Below are 14,224 nucleotides of genomic sequence, written 5' to 3' on the forward strand. Positions count from 1 at the left end.
CGGATGACGCAGAGGCCCCAGTGCGGCCTCCACGCACTTGGTGAAGATGCGGGGAGCCAGAGAAAACCGAACGGCAGCCTCTGGTACTCATACGCTAACCCTGCAAAGGAAGCGTAGGTAAGCCCTAGGATGGAAGATCGGGGATGCGCATACGCATCCTACAGGTCTATGGAGGAGAACCAGACCCCCACCTGACAGTGTTCAACAGGTAGGAGACGATCCAAAAAATGCTGAACCTTCCCATGGGACAGGTCCAGCCTGGGTCTTACACCCCTCCCTCCCGACTTCTCGGGCAGAGAACACCGGGAGGAGAACGCCACGACGATGGCTTGCTTCGTCCACAGAGATTGGATCTCGTCGACCAGAGCTGTCCCTGCTGGAGACCCCGACAACAGGGTCTGTACCAAACCTGAAAACGGGTGGGGTTGTGTAAACACAAGTCCCCGCCTCACCATTCTCTCCATCTACCTCGACATATGGTACTGCCGTAGTCATATGTGACGACACTCCCAACGCACCCGCCGTCACGTGGCGCAGGTCCGCCAGGAACTGTAGATAGTTGGCCCGGTCCCCCCGCTGTGCGAAGACAACCCTGGAACCGTGCGAGGAGCGCGTTCCGTGTCGGAACACCTGCCCTGACACCACCCACGAGGCAATCGCACCCAAGGGGGAACCCCGACAGAAAGGGCCTGTCTGATACGGGGGGCTTCCGATCAAAAAAGCCCCCCCACTGAACACCCCTCCAGAACATGCTGAAGGAGTTGTTCTGCAGCCGGACATGCAAGGTGTAAGGCCCCCATGGGTTCCTACACACCGTAGCCCTGCAGTGATATTACTACCACCCCAAACCATGTGAGCTGCGACCACTTGCCAATATTTCAGGAGTGGGAGCACCAACATGATACCTGGCCTGGCGAAGGCGAGGCCGGGGAAGCCCGCACTGTGTGCCTCAAAAGGTTTCGAGCCCCCCTGCTGACAACACTTAAGTTGACAGACGTAACACCAGGCTCAACCAACACAGTTCAAGGTGTGGGAGCCGCTTGACAGCACAACATTCTCACGGACAGACCCAGGCTCAGCCATCAACTGGGTGTCAGCCCCTGTCCCCATGAGAAGCGAAAAGGGGGGCCGCCCGCGCATCAACGAAGGCACGCGGCCCGCAGCCAAAGGAAACAATCATACTTTTTTAGAGCCCACTTCTTCCGCTGGTGTTGGGGAAGGGAGTGATCGGAGAGCGGGCTGCTCGCGGCAGGACGGTGACGGCTTGTTTGTTCAAGCCGAACCCATCCTACATGGCCGATCCCTCGGCCGCCAAGGCTGTCGGCCTTGTGGACACCTGTCGAATCAACGCCCAGGATACCTCTGGCGGGGGAAAAACATGGCCGCCTGTCGAGGGCCCCGTCATCGCCGCTGACGAGGCCGTGCTCTCTCTTCTTCTGGCTGCGCGGTGTGAGGCGGTGTAGGGCCTAGGACAATACCGCCCGCGCTCCAGCAGAAGACCAAAATCCCCTGCGGAGAGGGGAACCCTGAGCGGTTATAGCTTGCGGCTGGGTCAAAGCTAATAACGTCAACAACCTCGCGCGATGTGTCGACGTCGGCTGGCCCCAAGGCCCCTCCACCAGACACCATTTTTTTTAATAGAAAAAACACCAATTCGAACACAGTTCTAATCGTTGCCAATTCCATACCGTGGCGGTACAAGCCTTAACAGCCCACCAGCCACTCGCCAGGCCGACCCACCCAAGGTGTCGGCCGGGCGGGGCATTGTTTCAATATATCAAAAACAAAGGACTGACGTTAACATGGAGCACCAGTGGTGATTGCAAACAGCACCCTCCACTGTGGTGTGCACCATGAAAAGGTTAAATGAATAAAAGAGCTAAACCACAAAAACTGTAGAATGAGCAAACCCATACACACAAAGTTAAGGGGAGACGGACCAGACCCGTCTTCATTCAAAATATTCACAACAGAACACCAGCCCTAGTTTAGCCCATTTACCAAAAAAGGTAAACAAAGCCCCCCCCCGCACTACTCCCCCAGTATACCGATTGACCGTCAGTATGAATGGTTTGAGAGGAGAGAAAGCTGTAGCAAGACAGACCTTCTCATAGCAGAGTGACAAAACGAAACAATAGCCCCCTACACAGGGCCGCCCCAGGAGATGGGGGGCCTCGCGTCTAAAAACGCACAGGGCCTCACATTTCTCCCAGGCGGCCCTGCCCTTATACTACTGCAGCCTAACGCCAGGCAATGTGGGATCCAAGACAACAATTGCCTGTGCACAGACACGCAACATGTTTATCATGTCGGCTGGACCCATAGCCCCACTACCCGACGCCAACCCAGATGGGAACACCGTTCAAAAAAAAAACCCGCCGGAACACAAGGTAAAATACCTGGCTAGGAACCTAGCCACGACCTACCCCGTTGTCAACCTATTTACCCGAAAAAGGTAAATAGAACTCAAAAACCCCACAACAGCTACCGACTGACCTTCATTGATGAACCGGGCAAGAGGCGGGAGAGTGACAACATCTCACGGCGGAGACATTAAAACAGCATAGCAATTAGCAGTAGTAATAGCATGCGGCAGTAGCGATAGCATGTTAGCATAGCTTTAGATGTTTTAGCAGCACGCCCAAGACAGCTTGGAAACCGTTCCCTGCAGAGAACGTTCACCAAACCATCCTGCCCCCGGCGCCAACACACAACATGGTTGTGTTAACAAAACAAACCAGCATTACTAACACTAATACCCATGCCTGAAGACACAGGGCCTACCTGAGTACAAGCTGGCCCGACAGCCAGCCTTGTACAGCTGAACCTCGATGTGCAGTCATCAAACGAGGAACATCACAGGCCCGTCGTGTCGCCGAAAACATGCGTCGAAGATGCCAGGGGCCAGCAACCTCCGGTAAGCTTCCAACATTATTAATCTTCCTTAATCTTTTCATTCCGCTAGCTCGTATGGTGCACGCATCCAATACGCTGGGACGAAAATAGAGGAAGGGTGTTTCATGACCAGGGTCATGGTTATATGGGCGGTGCCACCATAAGGGGCGGGGCCCCATACAGGTGGGGTGCATGTGTTTTTGTTCGTGGGAGATACATTAGGTATCACAGGAGATAGGAGTATCTCGTAAGGCTCAGAGCGGGACGCGATGCAATACGAAATATAACCATTTCACCTAAAGAATATCCATTAAGGACTTTGTTGTTTCATATACCGGGAACCAGTAGATCAGATCCACTTTGTCCTTATTTGTTTATGTGTAAGAGGTATGATTTCAAGACTTGGTTCCCAATACCAAGTGAAAAAAATATCAAATCTAATCTCAGGCCCCCCACCCATGGATCACAGGAGCAGTATATGAAGTATGATATCATGGCCAGGTAGCTATCCAACCAAATAATCTAAAGTTCAATATTGCTAGCTTCTCTTAATAAAAAGGCACCATTAAATGGTGTCTAAATTATGTTATTGTTCATCAAGGCAGGGGGGGGGGGGGGGGGGGGGGGGGGGGGGGGCAGTTGTACACATGGATGGAGCTGCTTCTGAAAAACAAACGGAACACCACTGGGAGCTTGGCTGAGTGCCACGGGGCTTCATTTGATATGCTAAGACGCCACATGTTGTCATATTTGACACAGTGCTTGTTCCCAGGTGTCTTGTCACCATAGAGAGTTCAGCGAGTTCTCGTGAGATGAAATTACTATGGGAAGGTTTTCTGAGGTCCTGTCGTTCAAGGGCCTTGATCTATCAGGCCACTCAGCCAGGCGTGTTTTTAAAGATGATATTGTTGTGGAATTTAGGCTATGCTGTTGTGCTGAAGGATGGTGGCCCAATAATTACACTAGAGGATTCTGATTATTACTGAGTTTGATATTATTCAAACAAATTCCATATCATTTTGAATGTGTTTGAATGTGTGCAATGTGGCACACCAATAGACCACTGCACTTCCACGTTACATGGAGCTTGTGAGGGGGGGGGGAGACTCCCTGGGCAATCTGTGGTTAGGGAGTAGGTGCGGGAAAGTGACTATAGCTCAGCCGAGAAAGTGAAGATCGACTTGGGTCTCTCTTTGGTCTCTCCGTGTTCAGGAGACTCAGGCGTAGCCTATAAAAATGTCTATTGGATTATGTCTCTAGCACCACGGGCGGATCTAGGATTGTAGGAGATCCGGGGCTTATGCGGGCACGGATTTTTTTTTACTTCGACACCACAACCTTTAACTTATACCACCACCTTAAAGCGGACAAAAGGCACTAGAGAACACTTAAATTCACACCCTTTAATTAATGAAGCAAACAATAATAATAATTAATAATAATTAATAATAATAATAATAATAATAATAATAATAATAATAATAATAATAATAATAATAATAATAATACACTGTATTTGTATAGCACCTTTCATACAAGAATTGCAGCTCAACGTGCTTCACAGCAGTAAAAAAAAATACAGGCATAAAATGAGCACAACATTGGCAGATCAAGAGCAATGCATAAAGTGCAGACATAAAGCATAAAATAGATAGCAGCAAAATAGACAAAGTCAAGGTAAGACATAGAACATTAAATCACATCGTTTTTCATATTAGGATCTAAGATCCAGGGTTAACTCGCCGAACGTTGAGTGCCAGGACCCCCGAAAACCAGAGTATAGTCAGGTTTTCATCGTTGTTTCTTTTATTCGATATTTCCATTCATAAAGACATGCCGGCAGCCTGTGTTATCACTGGGGATGGGTCTGAGATCTCAAAAGTACAATACCGCCGCCTAACGCCTTGCGGCCGCTATTGCACTCCATTTGAAACCATGTGGCTTGGTGTCTGTCATTTTGGAAATGACACCAGACCACCCTGAAACTACACTCATGGGGTGCTCCAGTAGCACACCATGTTACCGCGCTGCGTCGCGGGACTCCGTGCTGCGTCACGGATCTGGTTAACTCCAAGTTCGATTCCCGGACTCGCCGTCATTTGCCGAATGTCTCCCCCTGCTCTCTCTCCCGTTTCACCCTACAACTATCGGTCATGCTTGACCAGAAAAGCGATAAACGTTAAAAAATAAAGTAAAAAAAAAAAAAAACTACACTCATATTCACGACGGTATAAAACGGAAATGTATGGATGGAAAAATGATCTGTTTTTTGCATCTTGACCGGAAGAAACTCAATGACAATCGACTATATTATTAGATCCATAGCTATAATATATAATATAGCTTTAGGCCTGCAAACACAGCCACGTATCCCCATGTTAAAAGGTGCTGGCCTTTCAACAGGCCTCTTTGTTTACGGTTTGATTATCACTGATACAAAGTAAAATAGTGCAGTGCAATAAAATAGTTATCATCGTATTTTTTCGGGAGGCCGGTAAGGAGTGCATTACAGTAGTCGAGTCGGCTTGAGATAAAGGCATGGATCTGGTTTTCAGCGTCCCTTTGATTTATAAATGGCCGTACTTTAGCTATGTTTCTAAGCTGGAAGAATTATGTTTTTGTCAACTTGTTGATTGTGATTTAAAGCTTAGGTCTGAGTCTACCATAACACCAAGACTTAACTCACTCAAATACAGTTAGCAGCTGGATAGACTACAGATGGAAATTAGCTTCTGCTAAATCTGGTGCAAACATATTTTCATGTAACAATGATTAATTGTCAAAAAATAAATAAAAAAATTATATATATATATTTTTTTTTAATATATTCGGGGCTTTTCAGAAAACATTCGGGGCTTGAGCCCAAGTAGCCACCCCCTAGCCCCGCCCCTGATCTGGAGGGAGGTAGTGTGACCCGGTGAGAGTCTGCGCTGCCAGGCTGGCTGCCGGCTGGCTGCACATGTGTCGGAGGAAAGCATGTGATAGTCTCTGGCCTCCCGGACCAACAGTAGGGGGGGGTGCGCAACAACCAGGAAGGGGGTTGGGAATTGGCATAACGACTAACAGTGGGATGGGAGAACAATCGGAAAAAGGAGGGGGGAAAAAGATAATAAAAAAAAAAAGATTTAAAGTAGATTCGGGGCTTTTCAGAAAACATTCGGGGCTTGAGCCCAAGTAGCCACCCCCTAGCCCCGCCCAGCACCCCCACAGCCATAGCTACAACCACTTACGTCAAGGCTCTAATCAACAGTCATTCATTTGATCCTCCTGCGCACCCTTTCCCCCTCTTCCCCCCTCCCCTCACTCTCTCCCATGAGCTCAAAAGTACAGAAAGTGTTGCGGTGGTCTATAGCAAGAAACCCTTACCGCAATGCACTCAATCCAAACCCATCACATCTATGGATTCGTAAAGTATCCTAAGACTCTACAAAATGGCTTACAAAGGTGTTTGGTATTGGCTCATTACCATTCACGAGCTAGGCAACTCGATTACAGCCATGCAAACTGCTAGCTTGGCTCACATTAGCGAACCTGATTGAGTCATTGTTCATGGTTCAATGAGTGATTCTTTGGGAACAATTGAGTGAGTAATTATTTGGAGCAGTCTCAGGTAGTCCTATTCGTCACATAAAATGAGTCAACGCCAACGGTCTCAGGTTGAAAATAATGTAGCGACCCTGGGATTTGGGTGGTTTGTCAGTCGAGCTGCCACTCTGCACTCCGCCATCCCAGGGCTGGCGGCGACGCTATTCTCCACTTGCACAATCTGAAAGTAGCCACTTCCGGCTGACTTCCGGTTGCCAATGGCACTTCCTGTCCCATCCAAATACATTGGTTTTAGCTACTTTTCTCCCCTTATTTAAACAACTTTGTCGTCACAGAGAGGCAATGAAACGTTTGTATTATTATAGTATAGAATGTATTTAATAAGCAAACGTTTGTCAGCAGGGTTTTTGGGCTGTATTTCATGTAAAAACGTTTACTGTTAGTTTCCTTGCTCAGCCAGCATTAGCTAACAGAAGCTAGTGGTTAAACAGGCCGGATTAGCTTTGAGCTAACTATCTTTCCCGACCTATGTATTCATTCCATTCTAAACATAACGTTAGTTTACAAAACATGACCTGTCTATATAACGTTGAGGAACAAATTATAAGTGTGTGGGTGTGTGTTTTGGTGAACATTGGACTGCAAACAGAAAATGCATCACAGTTACAGACAGTAGCTACTGTTAGCTGCACTCAGGCTGGCTGCACTCAGGCGGCGCGATCAGCCTGTTGGACAGGGAATGAAGATCTCCAGTGAACACTTCATTGCCTCGGATTATGTTGTTGGGGGTGGAAGGTTTGTCCAGAAGACCACTAATCAGCTGAAGCCTGATGCGGTTCCCTCGGTCTTCGACAGACAGACCGGCGCAGGCTCCCGGGAGCGATGGCTAGCTAGTTAGCACCAGCCGAGGACCGGCGTTAGCTGCCGGGAGCGATGGCTAGCTAGTTAGCACCAGCCGGGGACCTGGAGCGATGGCTAGCTAGTTAGCACCAGTCGGGGACCGGCGTTAGCTGCCGGGAGCGATGGCTAGCTAGTTAGCACCAGCCGGGGACCAACGGACTGGTGCTAACTAGCTAGCCATCGCTCCCGGGAGCTGACGCCGGTCCCCGGCTGGTGCTAACTAGCTAGCCATCGCTCCCGGCAGCTAACGCCGGTCCCCGACTGGTGCTAACTAGCTAGCCATCGCTCCAGGTCCCCGGCTGGTGCTAACTAGCTAGCCATCGCTCCCGGGAGCTGACGCCGGTCCCCGACTGGTGCTAACTAGCTAGCCATCGCTCCAGGTCCCCGGCTGGTGCTAACTAGCTAGCCATCGCTCCCGGGAGCTGACGCCGGTCCCCGACTGGTGCTAACTAGCTAGCCATCGCTCCAGGTCCCCGGCTGGTGCTAACTAGCTAGCCATCGCTCCCGGGAGCTGACGCCGGTCTGTCTGTCGAAGACCGAGGGAACCGCATCAGGCTTCAGCTGATTAGTGGTCTTCTGGACAAACCTTCCACCCCCAACAACATAATCCGAGGCAATGAAGTGTTCGCTGGAGATCTTCATTCCCTGTCCAACAGGCTGATCGCGCCGCCTGAGTGCAGCCAGCCTGAGTGCAGCTAACAGTAGCTACTGTCTGTAACTGTGATGCATTTTCTGTTTGCAGTCCAATGTTCACCAAAACACACACCCACACACTTATAATTTGTTCCTCAACGTTATATAGACAGGTCATGTTTTGTAAACTAACGTTATGTTTAGAATGGAATGAATACATGGGTCGGGAAAGATAGTTAGCTCAAAGCTAATCCGGCCTGTTTAACCACTACTGTAGCTTCTGTTAGCTAATGCTGGCTGAGCAAGGAAACTAACAGTAAACGTTTTTACATGAAATACAGCCCAAAAACCCTGCTGACAAACGTTTGCTTATTAAATACATTCTATACTATAATAATACAAACGTTTCATTGCCTCTCTGTGACGACAAAGTTGTTTAAATAAGGGGAGAAAAGTAGCTAAAACCAATGTATTTGGATGGGACAGGAAGTGCCATTGGCAACCGGAAGTCAGCCGGAAGTGGCTACTTTAAGATTGTGCAAGTGGAGAATTGGTCGCGCCAGCCGCGGGTTGACAGGGTCGAGAGTGCGGGCTGACCTGGGGAGGCTATAAGAGGGTGGATCACCTGGGGTGCGGCTTCTTGAGGCATGGGAATGTGTAGCAATAAGGCAATGGAACTGCAGCCTGTAACTGAGAGTTGGAATAAAGACCTGAACTGAGAAATACATCTGCCTCGAGAGTCGTGAATTCATAATGTGGTGCAAAACCAAGCAACGTTACAATATTATTCATTGTATCATTTCTCTTTTAGCATTGAAAATGGGTCCCACTGACCCAAAACCTAGCAGGCATGTCTTTATTCTGTGGGAGGAAACCGGGGAAACCCCAGGCCAACACGGGGAGAACATGTAAACTCCACACAGAAAGCCCCCCCTACTGGCGTTTGAACCCAGGACCTTCTTGCTGCAAGGCAACACTGCTAACCATTGTGCCGCCGTGCCTTTTGAGGGGCCTGGCAACCGCTTAATTGGCAGGTGGTGCTTGCAATTAGGGGGAGAAAGAAGCGGAGAAGAGGCAAAGACGGGGTTCAAACCAAAACATACTTAGCACACATGGTAAAATAGCTGCACACTCCCATTCTATCAGGTCGATATTTAAAATCACCTCACCGTGACAACAGGTGGAGTACAGCTGTTAAATAGTCTAAGTTAAATTGTGTAACTGCTCTCAGGGAATTAACTCTCTATCTCTCTCTCTCTCTCTCTCTCTCTCTCTCTCTCTCTCTCACACACAGGCTGGTAGCTCTCAAACTGTGGTTTTGTGGAGATATAAGGCTTCATCTTCTACCTCAAACTGAATCATGATCGTAGGTGAACAGAACAAGCAGCACTCCACTGGACCTTGAACATTTACATTTTTTAGTTAATGTTGGCTGGATTACTGTCCATGGAAAGCAGGGTGTTTGTTCTGCATGGTGAAAGGCCATGTCTTTCTTTAAGTGTTGGCGCCATGCCTTTTCAAGGGTTTCCATCGAGTGCCAGCTATCCATGTTGGCGCAGTGCGCATTCGCTTTGTCAATCCAAGGCCCTGCGATTGATATAATAGCAAAGGTCACCGTGGGGAAAAAAGGTTTTAAGTTATATACATTTTTCTCAATTTATATTTACAACTAACCTTTATACATCGGCTTCTTTTGTTGTTGAATCAACTAAATTAAATCAAGTTCACATATTATATTCTCTCTCTGAGATGTTTTACAGCATAGCCTAGCCCAGGATAAATTCATGTGTTTTGAGACATAGGCCTGGTTATTAGTTAATGATGTTGAGAACATGTTCTAAATGAAAAGGCCACGTGTACAAGGAAGGAGAGGGGGAAGGGGGGTTAAGATAAAACAAATCAGTAGCATGGAATGCATCGACAGTCTCCACCTCCATCTTAAGGGGAATTTCCAGTCAACCTAATTGGATTTTGCCAACCGTGGATCTACCCTTTCTTTTTCTCACACTGACGTGTTTAACAGTCCGCTTGCCACGTTATGCTTGGTCGCGAGGACCGTTTAAAGGGTTTCATTACTGCAACAGTGCTGTCAAAGGCTCACTAGGCCTAGACTGACATCTCAACCACCGACGCTGAAGGGCGACATGTTCCTTCACGGATCTGACTTCACACACCCCCCTGCCTGACCCCTGACTCGCCGTCCGATTGGCTGACGGTCGGCCTCTGATGTATGGACGACCTCGCTTCCGCTACTGCTTTGCCTTCCATGAGGCCGACGCATTGTTCCCACAAATGCTTTTTCCTCCCATGACCGAGAAGATTGATTGCGTGTGTGTGTGTGTGAGTGCATACGTGAGTGCCTTGTGCATAAGTATTATGTGTTTGTACACTTTTCACGTGTGCGGTTTGCCGCAGCTACGTTTCGAGCAATGCATATTCTAGCAGCAGAGGGGAGAGAGAGAGAGAGAGAGAGAGAGAGAGAGAGAGAGAGAGAGAGAGAGACAGAGACAGATTTGGGCCACCCAGCGCCTGATCTTCCCCCGACGCTCTCGCTCCTCCAGCCTTGTGGGGGAGAGGCATGTGATCTGGGAAGCAGGCTGGGACGACTGAGGAGGGGGACTAGAAACCCGCGGGCCAAGAGTGACATTATACCAACCCCCGGCTTCATCACGTCTGGCAAGGAGACCGCATGCAAATTTTACATGTGCGTCCACACACACACACACACACACACACACACACACACACTCATGCATCTATGTATGCACTACGTGCACACACACACACACACATGCACACTCTGACATTCAGACCTTGCTATAACCATGCCACCATTTAGAGTGAAATGGCTCTTGTAATAGGGACTGGTTGTGTGTGTGTTATCTGCCTGCTGATTATCACTGAAGTGAGAATCGCAAATTGAACATGATTACTATAATGCCTCCAGTTGGATATTCACACGGTAGAAAAAACAAGCAGTCATTTATTTTAAACCTTTATTTACCAAGAAAAACGAGATGCTACATCTCAAGGGGTTATTCCTAATAAAGAATTTCAATCATCATTTACCCAGGGTAGGTTCGCTGAGCAACACCCTGCTTCACATTCACACAGTTACACATGGCCACCCAGTACAACCACAGTCTGACGCTGTTGGCCAGTGAGCAATTCCACTGGAGCAGTGGGGGGTTAAGTGCCTTGTTCAGCGGTTGGTATTGAGGGACGGAAGAGGGTTATTCATTCCATTCACTTCCCTGCCCAGAGTTTTCCTGCCAGTCCGGGGGATCGAACCGGCGACTTTCTGGTCACAAACCTGCTTCTCCAACCTGTAGGCCACCACTGCCTACAAAGCATTTGTGATAAGCTGTGATCTATTTGGCAAGAGGAAAACACCCACTCTCCCCTTCCCATGCTGTGTTGCGCAAAATGGTTGAAAATCCAATATTGGCAGACAGGTTGGTCCAAAAGGCAAAATTGTAGAGCAAAGACAGCTTGATCTACGAACTTGATACTGTAAGTTTCACATGGATTAGACCTTTCAAGCATTCACATTTTGACCTTAGGATATAGCGCCACCATCTGGCCAATATAGGTTATAGCCTCAGGCTATATGAATCTCATATTCCTATCTCCAGCATGTAGTATACAGTATATAGGTGCAAGCTACTTTTTGGGGGAAATCTTTGACGTACAGAAAGGATGGAAAGACCAACCGTCCCCCAGGGCTCGGTTCTCGGACCCCTTCTCTTCTCCCTCTACACTAAATCACTGGGTAACATTATCACGTCTCATGGCTTCTCCTATCATTGTTATGTCAACTCTTCCTCTCCTCCCCTCCCTCAGATATCCACGTCTCTGAGCGGATCTCGGCCTGTCTGTCCGACATCTCCGCCTGGATGACGACCAACCACCTCAAACTGAACCTAAGCTAAACAGAATTGCTCCACCTGCCGGCCAAATCCTCCCCCCTGACCGACCTTTCCATCACAGTCGAGAATGCAGCTGTGACCGCGTCCCCGACCGCCAAGAACCTTGGTGTTGTCCTCGACGACCAGTTGAACTTCTCTGCTCACATCGCAGCGACAACCAGAACCTGCAGATTCCTCCTGAGCAACGTCAGAAGGATCCGCCCCTTCCTGACAAAAGAAGCCACCCAACTCCTCGTCCAATCAACAGCCATCTCCCGCCTCAACTACTGCAACGCACTGCTCGCTGGCCTCCCGGCCACTGCCACCAAGCCTCTTCAACTCATTCAGAACGCAGCGGCCCGCCTGATCTCAAACCTACCGAAGTCGGCTCATGTCACCCCACTTCTTAGGGACCTGCACTGGCTTCCCATTGCTGCACGAATCCGCTTCAAGGCCCTCAACCTAGCATACCGTGCGGCAAAGGGAACCGCTCCTGCCTACCTCCGGTCAATAGTTTCTAACTACACACCCTCAAGACCCCTACGCTCTGCATCCTCTGGCCGCCTCAGACCTACTCCTATCCAAGCTCCGGGAGGGTCATCAAAGAGAAGTCGCCTATTCTCAGTCCTTGCCCCACAATGGTGGAATGAACTACCCACCCCAGTTAGGACAGCCGAAACCCGTCCAATCTTTCGCCGTCGACTAAAGATGCACTTCTTCAACCATTATCTGAATAAAAAAAAATATATATATATATATATATCTAACCCTAACTAACCTTACTGGCATGCACTTGTCCTAATAAACTAACCTACACTGTAGCACTCAACACTTTGATGAACATTGTTACTCAGCTGATAGAGTTGTGCCCTTCCTGATGACTTGTCGTACAGAACTTGTAAGTCGCTTTGGATAAAAGCGTCAGCTAAATGACTAAATGTAAATGTGACAGAGACACCAAACCATACTAGCTGCTGGTTACAGAAAAAAATTATAATAATAACAATAAAACATGAATACAAATATATAGTTAGAAAGCATCCTTGAGTTTGTTGACAAAGCCATCTCCGTTTTACCCACTGGATGAAGGAAGGAAAATGTCACATACCCTGCCTATACTGTAGTGTACCATTACACTCTCTCTCTCTCTCTCTCTCTCTCTCTCTCTCTCTCTCTCTCTCTCTCTCTCTCTCTCTCTCTCTCTCTCTTTCTCACTTTCTCTCGCTACGGCTGGCTTGTTCGGTCACACGTGGCCAGATATCTAATTTCACATTACAAATAACAGGACACTAAATTCAATTTGTTTTTGTTTCCCTGCCATTTAGTGCACTTTCCACAAAATGAGAGTGGCTGACATCCAAAATCAATGGCTGTTTCCAAACCCTGAGGGCTAATGGGGCAGATAGCTAAAACCACAAGTTAATTGTTCGGGAATGTCCTTGAAAATTGTATGTCAGCCACCCCCCCCCCCCCCCCCCCCCCCATCTCTCTCTCTGTCCTTTTCTCTCTTTTTAATGACATTGCAATGCTTTGTAATTGTAATAGGGATGCTACGGCCAGGCTAATGTATTGACGTATTCCCAATACCCACAGTTCACTGTTATTATATTTCCACACAGTTTTTCTCCACAAAGACTATCTGCACATACTGTACACACTTAAACACTCACAAACACACGCATACATACTGTATACATGCACATAGATGGACACATGTGCATGCAGTGGTCTATAAAGTACTTGAAAGCCATATTGAGTAAAAGAAAAAGATATCTTGGTAACACCTTAGAATAACTATCCCTTATAAATAGTTAATAGATTGTTCACAAACTGACTAAATGTTTGTTATTAGTTGGTTGATGATTTAAAACTATGCCTTATAAAGTAAACCCTCTCTGCTGCCAACTCCTCCTACTATTCTTTAATTAACATCATTAATACTGGAAAAGGAAACACCAGAGCCTTCTTCTCTAGTCAGCCACATACGGTACTACAGCTACCCAGCACCAGAGCCCTCTTCTCTAGTCAGCCACCTACTACAACCATCAGCACCAGAGCCCTCTTCTCTAGTCAGCCACCTAAAGTACTACAGCCACCAGCACCAGAGCCCTCTTCTCTAGTCAGCCACCTACTACAACCATCAGCACCAGAGCCCTCTTCTCTAGTCAGCCACCTAAAGTACTACAGCCACCAGCACCAGAGCCCTCTTCTCTAGTCAGCCACCTACAGTACTACAACCATCAGCACCAGAGCCCTCTTCTCTAGTCAGCCACCTACAGTACTACAGCCACCAGCACCAGAGCCCTCTTCTCTAGTCAGCCACCTACAGTACTACAGCCACC

The sequence above is a fragment of the Notolepis coatsorum genome (assembly GCF_963971535.1).
Source record: "Notolepis coatsorum genome assembly, chromosome: 12".
In the NCBI taxonomy this organism is placed as follows: Eukaryota; Metazoa; Chordata; class Actinopteri; order Aulopiformes; family Paralepididae; genus Notolepis; species Notolepis coatsorum.